A 13,129-nucleotide genomic window follows, 5' to 3' on the forward strand; every position below is an offset into this window, starting at 1 on the left:
CTGATCATAAAAATCTGATCTATCTTGATGCTGCCAAGCGCTTGAATGCCCGTCAGGCTAGGTGGGCACTTTTTTTCTCGCGGTTTAATTTTTCCGTTACTTACATCCCGGGTACCAAGAATGTTAAAGCTGATGCTTTGTCTCGCAGCTTTTCTCCCATTGTCGGTGCTGAGGAGGAGGAGAGCATTTTACAAGAAGGTGTTGTGATTGCTGCTTTGGACTCCATTTTGGAAGATGAGATTCTTAAAGCACAGGAGAATGCCCCATCTAACACTCCCCATGGGAGGTTGTTTGTGCCTAGGACCTTTAGGAGAGATTTGTTTGTCGAGTGTCATGAGTCTCGGTTGGCAGGTCATCCAGGAATTTCTGAGACCAAGAGACTTGTGGGTTGCAGTATTTGGTGGCCTGGATGGCAGAAGGAAGTCATTAAGTGGGTGCGTCAATGTACGGTGTGTGCTAGATCTAAGTCTTCACATACTCCTGCAGCGGGGTTGCTTTGCCCTCTGGAGGTTCCTAGTGCACCTTGGACACATCTGGCTGTGGACTTTATTACTGACCTTCCCCCCTCTGAGGGTTTCACGGTCATCTGGGTGGTCGTGGACCATTTTAGCAAGATGTGTCACTTGGTTCCTTTCATCAAACTGCCCTGCGCTAACACACTCACTAAGGCCTTTGTCAAAGAAATTGTCAGACTACATGGCGTTCCTACTGACATTGTTTCGGACAGGGGACCTCAGTTCGTGGCTCGTTTTTGGCGTGCTTTTTGTGACAGGTTGGGAGTTCATTTGTCGTTTTCATCCGGATATCATCCTGAGTCTAATGGCCAGACAGAAAGGAAGAATCAGGATGTTGAGCAGTTCTTGCGTTGTTTTGTGGCAGACAATCAGGAGGGGTGGTCTGAGTTTCTGCCACTTGCTGAGTTTGCTCTTAACAACCATACATCCTCTTCTGCTGGTTGTTCGCCTTTTTTTTGTTGTTCTGGGAGACATCCGTCTTTTGGGTCATTCTCCAAATTGGTATCGGCTGTGCCTGAGGAGGAGAGTTTTTCCGGTGATTTGGAGAGAGTTTGGACAGATGTGCGTGGTAATCTTCAGGAGGCTAACAAAAAATCTAAGAGGTACTTTGACAGGAAACGTCAAGAGGTTTTGTTTATGGTTGGTGACATGGTTTGGTTGTCCTCTAAGAATCTGCGGTTGAGGATTCCTTCTAAAAAATTGGGTCCCAAGTTTGTAGGGCCCTTTAAGGTGCTTCAGGTAGTTAACCAATCTGCTGTTAGGTTGGAGGTTCCTACCTCCTGGAAGATTAATCCGGTGTTTCATGTTTCTCTGCTGAAAAGAGCTTATGTGTCGGATGGAGACGCCTCTGCCACTGTTCCTCCGGTGGTGGAGGACGGGGAATACGAAATTTCCCGCATCCTAAATTCTAGACGGTATAGAGGGAGTTTGCATTATCTCGTCGCTTGGAAGGGTTTCGGACCCGAGGATAACTCATGGGTGAGGGCGGATGATGTTTCTGCTTCCAGACTTGTCACAGCGTTTCACAAGAGGTTTCCTGATGAGCCTGGACCTAGGGGATCCGGAGGATCCTCATAGAAGAGGGGGTACTATTAGAACTCTCCTGTTAGTTTTTTTCTATCTTGCTGGTCACATGACCTTTTTTGCCTATTTAGTCCTGCTCCGCCCTCCTGGCCTTGCTGGACTTCATTGTAATTTCTACTCTTAAGCTAGCCTGTTGCTTAGTTACCTTTCTCAGTCAGTTTAGCTAGGTTTTCGGACCTTTATGTTCTATGTTGTGTGTTTGCCTTTTACTGCTACAATTTCTGCTAGGAGGTGTCCAACTTTATCCCAGTCCCTAGTTCTTGTAGGGATCCCTCCCTTGCATCTATAGGTCTTCGTACAGACTAGCCGAGGACTTTAGCGGGTCTGATCGCAGGATCAGGTTCCCCGTTACATCGTAGGGATCTAGCTTAGTTCTATTGTAGGGACAGATCTCCTTTCTTTCCTTAGTGCTTGTAGCAGATCATAACAGTAATTTCTTCCTATCACACATTGATGGAATGCTATTATCAAGATACCAGTTCCAAGCTATATTTAATAAATGCATAACATCGGCAGGGAATCACCCCAAAGATTACGGGACACACTGAAGTTCAGAGGATAGGGAGATGACAATCCACGTGTTTGGAGAGATACATAAGACCGGACTTGTTATCCTAACGTGGTTTGTTTCTTTTACAGGTGACGCTAAGCCAACAGTGTGGGTGATAGGCCACTCGTATATATATTGGGCAGAAAAAAGGGCGAAAGTCCGCCCAGGCGGGAGGAAATTAGAGTTTCATAACACATATTTCAACTGGAGAGGTATTAGAGGCCTGCTATGGCCACAGGTACTAATGGAGGTAATCAAGGTGGGGAGAGAGGCAAGATGTCCGGTCATCTTAGTTATACAGGCTGGGGGAAATGACCTAGGTCATCACAAGAGCGCATAACTAATGGCAATAATGAAACTAGACACTGAGCGCTTCAGAGAATTTTTCACAAAACTAACTATAGTATGGTCAGAGATTGTGCCGATAGCGGTATGGCAAGGTGCGCGAGACATCATGGTCATCGAACGGACAAGGCGGGTAATAAATATTCAGATGGCAAAATTTAGAAGAGACAGAGGCGGTGTAGTGATACAACACTGACAACTGGAAGGAGATAAAGCAGGCCTCATACGGCCCGACGGTGTTCACTTAATGGATATTGGACTGGACATATTCCTGTCAGGACTCCAGGACGGAGTGGAACAAGCGTTAAGAGTGATGGATGGGGGTCAGAGTCCTGCATACGAGTACGCAGGATCCTCCGTGGCCTGGAAATAGAAAGGACATGTTGGAGAGTTACACTTGTTGGCCAACTTGCCGGTGTGGAGACCCAGGGCATGCTGCAACAAGCTGAATTATTTTAGAAATAAAAGCTGTGACTGATCCTCACCCATCCAGATGTAAGAGTTACATTATTGTATTGTCAAGGAAAGGGGGGCGGTAGGGGGGCTGAGCATCTGGGTTTGGTTGGGGGTCCCCACAGTCTGCCTAGGCTAGATACATTTAAAAATTCTTATTAGATACACAGGCGGTGCAGCTTGCTTCGCAGCTGGGCTACTACGCCCAAAGTATTGCCTAGGCTAGATGCAGTTAAAAATTATACGCTGACTAGCAGACACTGAAGCTTTGGAGCAGACCTCTGAGTAAACAGCTCTTCAGACTCAACCATCTGTGTTACCCCAAGCCATAGTGTATGTAGTTTCTTACAGTTAAAAGGGGGGCGACCCAACCCACCTGGAATTGACGATGCCAACGTCACGCAAAACACAGCAAGGGGACTCCAAAAAGAGTCTCCATTTTTTCCAAAAATTGTGGCACAGACACCACTTAAGTGGCATCAATTGCCCCAGAGTTTCTTAAAACGGCTGGTGAGGTGATTTTACCAAATCCTCAAGCTTTTAGTCTCCCCAGGATGACACAGGGGTAGAAAAGTCCTTGCGCATCCATGATTTGTTCATCTTTATGAACGCGAGTCTGTCTACATTCTCAGTGGACAGCTGCGTGCGCTTATCTGTCAGCACATCACCAGCAGCGCTGAACACACATTCAGAGAGAACGCTGGCTGCAGGGCATGACAAGATCTCCAAGGCGTGAGTGGCGAGCTCCGGACATTTTTCCAGATTGGAATCCCAAAATGAACAAGGGTCCAGTGACACAGTCATGGCTCCGATGTTCACTTGGAGATACTCCTGTACCATCCTCTCTAGGCGTTGACTATGTGTCAGACTTCTTGTCTCCTGTGGCCTTGCAAAGGATGGTCTAAAAAAGTGGCGAAACGATTCCACAAAATTTCTGTTACCAGCAAATACTGTGTTACTGTTACGGTTTGAGTGATGAAGACTCGACAGTCCCACGGTTTGCAAGTTAGAACTGTGAGATTCACTACCTGCACCACTGGTGTTTTGTGGAAAAGCACATGTAAGATTCTGCAACAGCCTCTGCTGATACTCCTGCATGCGTGAATCCCTTTCTATGGCAGGAATTATTTCGGCAAATTTACTTTTGTACCAGGGATCTAAGAGTGTGGCATCCCAGTAGTCGGGATTATTTCGAATTCTGACAATCCAAGGGTCATGCTGCAGGTAGTGCAGCAAGAAGGCAATCATGTGTCTTGCGCATCCAGGAGGACCAAGTCCTTGTTGTGTTGGTAGCGAGGTAAGAATCATGCTTCTTTCCTCTGCCCTCTCCCCCCAACCTCACACAACAGAAATGTGATCAAGGTCTCCCTCATCTGATGAGTCTTACATGCCCATCGCCAGTTCGTCCTCCACTTCTTCCTCGGCTCCTGCACCTTCCTCAACAGTTTGGCTGCTACCATGCGCCCTGGTTAATCCCTCTCCCCCACTCTCCCATGCCTGCCGCCTTGGTGCTGCCGACCGCCTGGACCTTGGAGATGTTATCCCTTCCGCATACGACTCCTCCTCTACTTCCTCCACCTCCTCTTGTCCCACCACCTGACTTTGAATTCTGTTTAACGTGTGCTCCAGCATGTAAATCACCGGAATAGTCATGCTGATAATGGCATCGTCAGCACTAAACATCTTCGTCGCCATTTCAAAACTGTGCAGAAGGGTGTCTGGCGCCCCTGAAGGTTCAGTCGCCACAGAGGTACTGCATCTCACCCAGAGGTGTGGTATCTCACCCTCAGGTAAGGAAGGAGTATGGCTCGGGACCCTAACACCTGCATCCAACACATATCCGCAGTGGGGGTAGGGCGAGATTGCTCCTAAGGGAGAGCACAGTCCCAGGTCCCTAGCTGGCGGGAGGGTCCTATGTAGTGGGTGTGGGTGGAGAAAGCAGCTTAGGGGAGCACATGACAGGGAGAGTATAAATAGGAAGCCATCTTAGAAAGAGCAAGCCAGTCAGAAGAGGAGAAGTGACAGGAGTAGAGGCTCTGCATGAGCTCTGCTCCGGAGGCGAGCCTAGCCTGGGAGGCCCAGGACTGAAGGAGAGAAGAGAGGAGTGGGAGCAGGAAGGCTCCAGGAACCGAAGGGACCCTAGGGGTAGGGGCCGTGCAGAAGGCCACCCGTACGCCCGCTGCTACCAGGAGGTAGAGGGGTCAGGCCAGATAAGGGGAACCGGTCCCTCAACTAGCGGAGAAACAGCAAGGCTCAACTAGAAACCGGAGGCTGCAGCATTTCATGTACTGCAGGCCAAAGTCCACACCAGTCTCACTAAGAAGGTAGCCACATAGGACCCAGGGGACGGAACACACATCGCCCGCCAAGGCCCGAGGATACCGGATAGAAGTGTCACTGGGTGTGAGGTGCAGGGAGAAGACCAGAGAAAGGACACACAGAAGGGGGTCCTGCTAAGTACTCCGGAGCTATCTGGGGGTGGACTGAGCCCCTCACTGAGTACGCACTGCACGACGGGGGAGATTGCTCTGGTACCAGTAATCTGGACTGCAACAACTGTGAGTAAAGATCTTGGGACTACATCACATGGACTCTGTGTTCATTACTGACTCCTTGCACTACAACCACCATCATCCACCCACACAGCCCTGAAGCTACACTCTTCCTGTGGGGAGTAATAATACCATTGCTGCAAAACCACCAGCTTCAGAGGACTGTTCCGCAGTGGCGGCCCCTTTGGCCGCACTCCACAGGTGGCGTAGTCGGACATTATAAAACCCATATATACAAATTACCCTTGGATAGACCTCCCTGGGTCACGGACCGGGTCACCGCCACAGTGACTACAACCCCCAGCGTCTACCGGCCCGGATCCGGGTACCCCACGGCCCAGGGGGCGCGTCAACTTCATAGGTCCCTGATCTGAGACCACTCCTGCAGCGTGATTTGCCCCACCACTCGATCTCGTTGGCCCAGGCTATACGTCAGAATGTATTGCACCAGGGCTTGTCGGTGCTGCCACAGTCGCTGCAACATGTGCAGAGTTGAATTCCACTGTGTCGGCACATCGCATTTCAGCCGGTGAACTGGCAGGCCTAACAACTTCTGTAGAGATGTAAGTCGTTGAGCTGCGGGATGCGAACGACGGAAGTGAGCACACAGAGACCGTGCCCTCAGCAGAAGGCCATCTAGTCCGGGATAGTGGGCTAAAAATTGCTGGACAACCAGGTTCAACACGTGAGCCATACAAGGCACGTGTGTGACATTGCCCAGGCGAAGGGCCGCACCCAGGTTTGCAGCATTGTCGCACACGGCCTTCCCTGGTTTCAGGTCCAGTGGAGACTACCATTCATGAAACTGGGTCTCCAGAGCTGACCACAACTCCTCAGCTGTGTGACTCACAATTCCCAGACATTTCAAAGTAAACACCGCCTGATGCCGTTGAGCCCTGCTGCCAGCATAGTAAGGAGGTGTGCAGGATTCCTTCTGCGCAGTTAGAAAGCGGGTGGCATTACCAGACAGGCTTTGGGTGCAGGTGGAGGACCGAGAGGAGGTTGAGGAGGCAGAAGCAGTGGAGGAACTTCTAGATAAAGAGGATTGACGCACAACTCGTGGGGACGGCAAGACTTGGACAGCAGCCCCTTGTCCTGCTGTCACCATAGTTACCCAGTGCCCAGTCAGCGACATGTAACGCCCCTGTCCATGCCTACTCGTCCAAGTGTCTGTGGTGAAATGCACCCTGTCACACACAGATTTCTCAAAGAAGCGGTGATGTTGTGTGCGACATGCTGGTGTAGCACAGGCACACCTTTCTTTGAGAAGTAGTGCCGACTGGGCATCTGGTACTGGGGCACTGCGACGGACATAAGGTCTCGAAAATCCTCTGTGTCCACCAGGCGGAAAGGCAGCATTTCTGTAGCCAAGAGCTTGCAGATGGTGAAATTCAACCTCTTAGCTTTGTCATGGCTAGGAGGAAATGGTCTTTTACTTGTACACATCTGAGGGACCGAGGGCTGGCTGTTGTGCTTAGACGGGGTTGAGTAGGGTGTCCCCGGCAAACTGCCGGTCTGTGAGGAAGATGCAGGCGGAAAAGTTAGGTTGCCTTGATCCAAAGGTGGTGCTCTCGATGTCGGAGAGTGCTCAACACCAGCTGGTGTTTCCACTTCCAAATGAAATGATGACCTTCCAATCACACTGGCTGTTGTGGGTAAAGAGGTGGCAGGTCTGCGTCCAAAAACATGTGTGACTGCTGTCCCCCCAGTCACAGAGGATGAAGAGGCCGTGGATGCACAAGATGGGGCAGACGGTGGTTAGCCCGGCCCGCTAGGCCGCATTGTAGCACAGTGAGCTTCCCACTGCAACTTATGCTTCATATCCATGTGACGGTTCATGCATGAAGTACTCAAACTATGGATTTTTTGGCCTCTACTTAGCTTTTGGTGACAAATATTACAGATAACACGAGTTGGGTCATCCTTATCGATCTGAAAAAATGCCCAGGCTATGCAAGGCTTAGAGCCCATGCGACCTGAAGAGCCACCATGACTTGTGGTCAGAGGCAGAGTTGTGGTTGAGGATGCAGTTGTTGACGTGCTTCCAGTACTCCGTCTCTGTCCAGGAAGGCGCAACCTAACCTCGTCGTCAATAGCATCTGTGACGCCCAGCTGCGCTTGGTATCATAGATCCTAGAAGAGTGCATTGATGGAATCCTCCACAAGAGGCCCCCATAAACATTCACACATCTCCACCTTCCACCTCAGACCAGCAGAGGGAGACCGTTAGGGATATAAATAGGGAAGGTGGAGCTAGGCAGTTCAGTTCCTTTGAAGAGTTCCTGCAGTAGAGAAGCCTAAGAGAGGTCAGTCTGCAGTGGAGCTCAGTCTAGTCTAGAGAACTCAGTTAATAGTTCAGCAGTGGAGCACGAGGCTCCTGCTAGCTAGATTCAGGGAGCCCAGTTAGAGCTTAAGGTGTGCCGGCGCCATAAGATCGGTGAAGCGCGGCAAGCTGCCGTTAGTGTGTATAGCCTAGTGAGGGCCCGAGTAGGCCAAAGGCGAGTGGAGAGTTAGTACATAGGGGGCAGAGGAGCTTAACCAGCTCACCCCGAAGCATTTACCGGACACCGGATCCGAGCTTACCGGGATCTCTATGACCCAGTAAGGCATAACCGGAATCCCTGGAGAACTACAAGTCCCAGGATCTCTAAGGTGCTGATACGTAACAGAGCCAGGAGACGCTTAGGCCCCGCATACTGGGAGCGTCAACTCCAAGACAAGGCCCTACCACAAGGTCAGCCAGCGCAGAACAGAGACAAAGTTAGGCCTAGCTCCAGGCAGGTCAGAAACTTACTACGCAGAGGCAAGAAACAGGAGGCCCTACACCCGCTCATTGGGGAGGATCCTGATATGCACCCTTCACCCTACAGTGCTCCGGGATGTGCCTGAATTTCCACCAGAAAAAGGTACTGAAGTGACTACCGTGTCCGTTCCCGTTCTTGCTCTGACCCAGCTGGGTCTCGCCTGTCCTGCATTCCCCCTGCATACGCTGCCCTGAGGCCTAGCTCCACCTGTGGGGAGCTATACCATCGAGCTGCCTTATCACCGGCCTCAGTGGACTGCTGCAGCGCTGGTGCTTCTCACCAGATACCACAGGTGGCGTCACGAACTCTTATAAAATTAACAATTATCCACCCTTTTAAAGAGTGACCCCAGGGTACGGGCCCGGGAGCCGACCACCGCGACATCCCAAAGGCCAGGCAAAGGCCCGGGTACCGAGTCATCCCCATCCCCTGGGCTAGTCACATCCTCCTCCACCTCCTCTACTGACCTCATCGACTGGCTGACTGTGGGTTGACAATAAGTGGGATCTCCAACCTCGTCATCATCACCCTGTGTGTTCTCACACCCGTCGTCCTCAGAGCCAACCTCTTCCTGCCCTGACCTAAAAGTCAAGTTGTCGCTCCAATCAGGTATTTGAGTCTCATCATCATCTTCATCATTGTCTCCACCAACAGGAGTTACAGTTTGGGAAAGAGGGTCTACATTATGCTCAGAACCTTCTTCATCTGGTCCTGGATCCGACTCATAAAGATTCTGGGCATCAGTGCAGATCATTTCCTCGTCTGGATTAACAGAAGCTCTGGAGCAGACCTCCGTTTCCCAGGCTATAGTATGAGTAAACAGCTGTGCAGACTCAACCATCTGTGTTACCCCATACTCAGACGGGCAGCTGGAGACTTGGGAGCTGTGAGGAAGCAAGTGCGATTGGGGTGACACCTCTGAGGACTGGAGTATTTGTGATGTTGAAGTTGAGGAGAGCCCACTTGAAGGAGCACTTGATATCCGTTGAAGCACTTGCTGTTTTTGTGCCTCATCTGGAATTTGTACCGATGGGCGTGTCCGTATGAAAGGGATCGTATCACATTGTCCACGAAAAGAAGTAGACATCTTAGTTTGGCTGGAAGATGGTCTTTCTTCTGCAGATGTTACTCCCCCCCCACCGCGGGGGGGCTCTACCCACCAGCGGACAGGCACCAGTATTGGGAGAAGGGGGCTGGCCGTCAGGGTCCACCGCGGCTCTGGCACAAACCCGGCGACACGGAGGTCGCACGGGCAGGAACGGACTGGCTGTGTCGGATTCGCACTCCAGCGTAGTCCTTCTGCCCGCTCGCGCCCGTAACCTCAAAGGGATGCACAAGCGGCTTTTCTTCCCAGGGCTGTTCCCCGCCCAGCAGGAACATGGGGAAGCTCAGGTCGGCCTTCCACTGTACTCCCTTACCTCCCTCGCCCTCTTTCCTTCTTCCGTTCTCCATCTAACCCCTCGGCTCTGTGGTGTCCGCTCTCCCTTCTCACAGATGGACTACTGCGTGTATTCACACTGTGGCGAATCTTTTGGGCCCAGGCATAAGAAGTTGTCGAGGTAATGGATAATATGTGCCCCCTTAGAAACGTCCATTACAACCCATTCGAGGAAGCAACTAAACACCTCAAATAGTGAGCAGGATCTGGAGCACCCCATGGGCAAACAGTGATCTATATAGTATGCTCCTTCCCAGAAGCAGCCCAATAGGTGGACACTATTCGGAGGCACAGGTAGTAAGTAACCGGAATGCCGCATCAATGTCTGTTTTTTTGGCCATTAGGGTGACCCTTCCCAACTTCTTGATCCACCTGATTGCCTTGTCAAAGGATGTACAGTATATACTACTGTACTTGGTTCCGCGTCGATGTTGTCGTTTACTGACCTGCCCCTTGGATATGACAAATGGTGGATTAGTCCGAATGTATTGGGTTCAGTTTTTGGCACAACTCACAACGGGGATACCACTACGTCTTGCAAGGAAAGTGTTCTGAATGGAACCGCCATTCTACCTAAAGATATTTCTTTTTTTAATTTTCTTGTCACGACGTCTGGGTGTTGGTAGGCTGATTTTAGATTTTTACTCCAGCCTTTCTTGATTTTAGAAGGGCATGACATGCCTATATCTGTGTCTCCCCCTCCTTTTACTCCTCCACCTCTTTTCTTTCCGCATGACTATATGTACTTGTCACTTTTCCATGTGTTAGTTGTGTCTTCTGAGCAGTTTGTCAGCTTTTGGACACCTTTGAAGTGTTTTCTATGTGTTTTCTATGTGTTTCTGTGTGTTTTTGCTTGCCTGCCATTGGTTTTAACGGTGTTCGAAGGTGTTCGACGAACAGTTCGGCGAACATACGGGTGTTCAACGAATCGAATCGAACCGAACTCGAACACTACGGGGGTGGCTCAACACTAGTTATGATTCCTTTAAATGGCCAACAAAAATAAGTGATGTTACAAAGTAAGCTTTTGAGACTACTTAGGTCTCTTCATCAGGCATGGTATAACAAAGTATCTGAAGAAACACAAATATATAGAAAAAAGAGCAGAGACATGACATAATAAAGGGATGTTTAAAAAAGAAACAAACTGAGCTCAGAGAATGAATTGTTCCTTAGCTTAGATAAGTGGTGTGAAAGTTTTATTGTCCCATACCTGATGGCCTCACTGTATCTGGAGCAGATTCCTCAGATTTTGTAGAAAGACAAAAATGCTTGTGATAGATTTAGTCCTGTGTGGAGGGTATCACAGACTGACATACATTTTTGTTCACAGACCCCTTTGTGTTTTTGTGATTTGAAGTTGTCTTTTAATATAACAACATTCATATTGTTTATGTTGTGTCCTGGACCGCAGAAGTGTTTAGCTACAAGTTGATGGTTTTTCTTGTCTGTAATCGTGTGGCGATAAGATCTCATCCTTGCTCTTAGTTTCTGTCCTATTTCTCCAAAATAGAGACCCCCAGTAGGACAAATAGTGCACAAAATTAAGTACACCACATCGAGTCATATTTGACAGAACTTTCCTTTATTCCCTACATCCCATCATTCACTTGCTCATATTACCAACATCTTAAAAACATTTCCAGAATATGACGCTTTCTCACCTTTGAAATTGCAAAAACTCTGTTGTTCTTATTCATCCTTGTTTGGACAACTGCAACGATCTACCGATGTCTCCCTCTTACCAAACTTTTTCCTCTGTAATCCATCCTGAATGCGGCAGCCAGGGTCGTATTTCTGTCCAGCCGCTTCACTGTTGCATCCACCTTACGCCAGTCATTACACTGGTTACCCATTCGCTACAGAATAAAATACAAATTTATCTCTTTCACCCACAAATATCTCCACAGTTCAGCACCGCCCCTACATCCCCTCATCTCTATCTATCACCCTTTCCGTGCTCTCCATTCTGCAACTGATCTAAGACTAACATTCTCCATAATCCGAACCTAACACCTTCGTGTCCAAGACTTCTCTCGTGCTGCTCCAGTTTTCTGGAATGCACTACCTCAGACGATCTGAGTAATACCTAACCCTCACATTTTCTTATGCGCTCCAATTTATCCACATCTTCCGTACATCCGATAGTACTTGGTAATTGTACTTAGAAAGATACTGGCTGATGAACTGGATTATGTAGCTTATTTGAAATGCATTTTTTTTAATGATGATTGGACCATACATGAAAAGCATTTTTTGACCTATTGTGTCGCCCCCTATTTCCATATAGATTATAAGCTTGCAAGAAGGGCCCTCACACCTACTGTAACTGTTGAATGTGTTACTTTGGATTAACTGTGTGTACATGTCCCCACTTAATTGTAAAATGCTGCAGGACATGTTGGCGCTAAATAAATAAAATTATTATTATCCCTTCTATTGAATATTTGAAATTTTATTAACTTTTCTAGTTTGTTCAAAAACTTGGCTGATTAAGTTCTCTATTATTTGTTGCTAATTTCATCTGGCACCAAGAAATCCCAACATGTCCAATGGAAATTAAAAATGAAATAAACAAAACGCTTCCATCAGAGTAAGGTTATATTCACATGCAGCAAATTTATTGTAGAAATTCTGTGATAAACCCATTCATCTGAACGGGGCTAGCAGAAATCAATATTGCTTATATAATAACAACCTAACTGGAATGGAAATAATTAAGAAATCTATGCAACAAATCTGCCACATGAAAGTGCATCCTAAAACTGCATCAATCTTCAAGGTATAATGATAATTAAAGGGGGTCATCCAACCTTCTAAATCTTTTTACAAAAAGTTGTCACTGGTGTAATATAATGAAGGGTGAGATACTCACCTTATTATGCCCGTTTTCCCACCGGTCTCTGTTCACGAGGCTCTAAAGATGACTTTGTTGACAGAACCTGTGACCGCTGCAGCCAATAATTGGCTGCAGCTGTGGCCTCAGTGGTGTTGACACGTCATTGATATAGCCAGTGATTGGCACACCAAGGGATCCCTACAACCCAATCAACAAGGACCAGCAAACAATGGCACAAAGTGTCAGAGGATTGGTAAATTGAGAATTACTACTTTTGTTATTTTATAACATTGGCAGCTGTTTCAACTATTTTGATGAATGGAAAAAAAAAGTTGCGTGTTGCAGAATGGAATGAGCACCAGTTTCTCTAAAAGAAAAAGAGCTGCACATTTGTCTAAAGGCTTAAAAAAAGAATAAAACAAAATGTTCTTCCTGCTCAGAATAACGCAACAAGCTCTTCTGCGATAACTTTCTGACATATTTTCCGGCTAGGTGAGACAGATAAAGGATAACTTAACTGAAATAACTTTACTTCAAGTGTCTAAGTGAG

Source organism: Phyllobates terribilis, unplaced genomic scaffold, assembly GCF_046119375.1.
Source record: "Phyllobates terribilis strain yellow unplaced genomic scaffold, ASM4611937v1 Scaffold_3__8_contigs__length_932513732, whole genome shotgun sequence".
NCBI lineage: Eukaryota > Metazoa > Chordata > Amphibia > Anura > Dendrobatidae > Phyllobates > Phyllobates terribilis.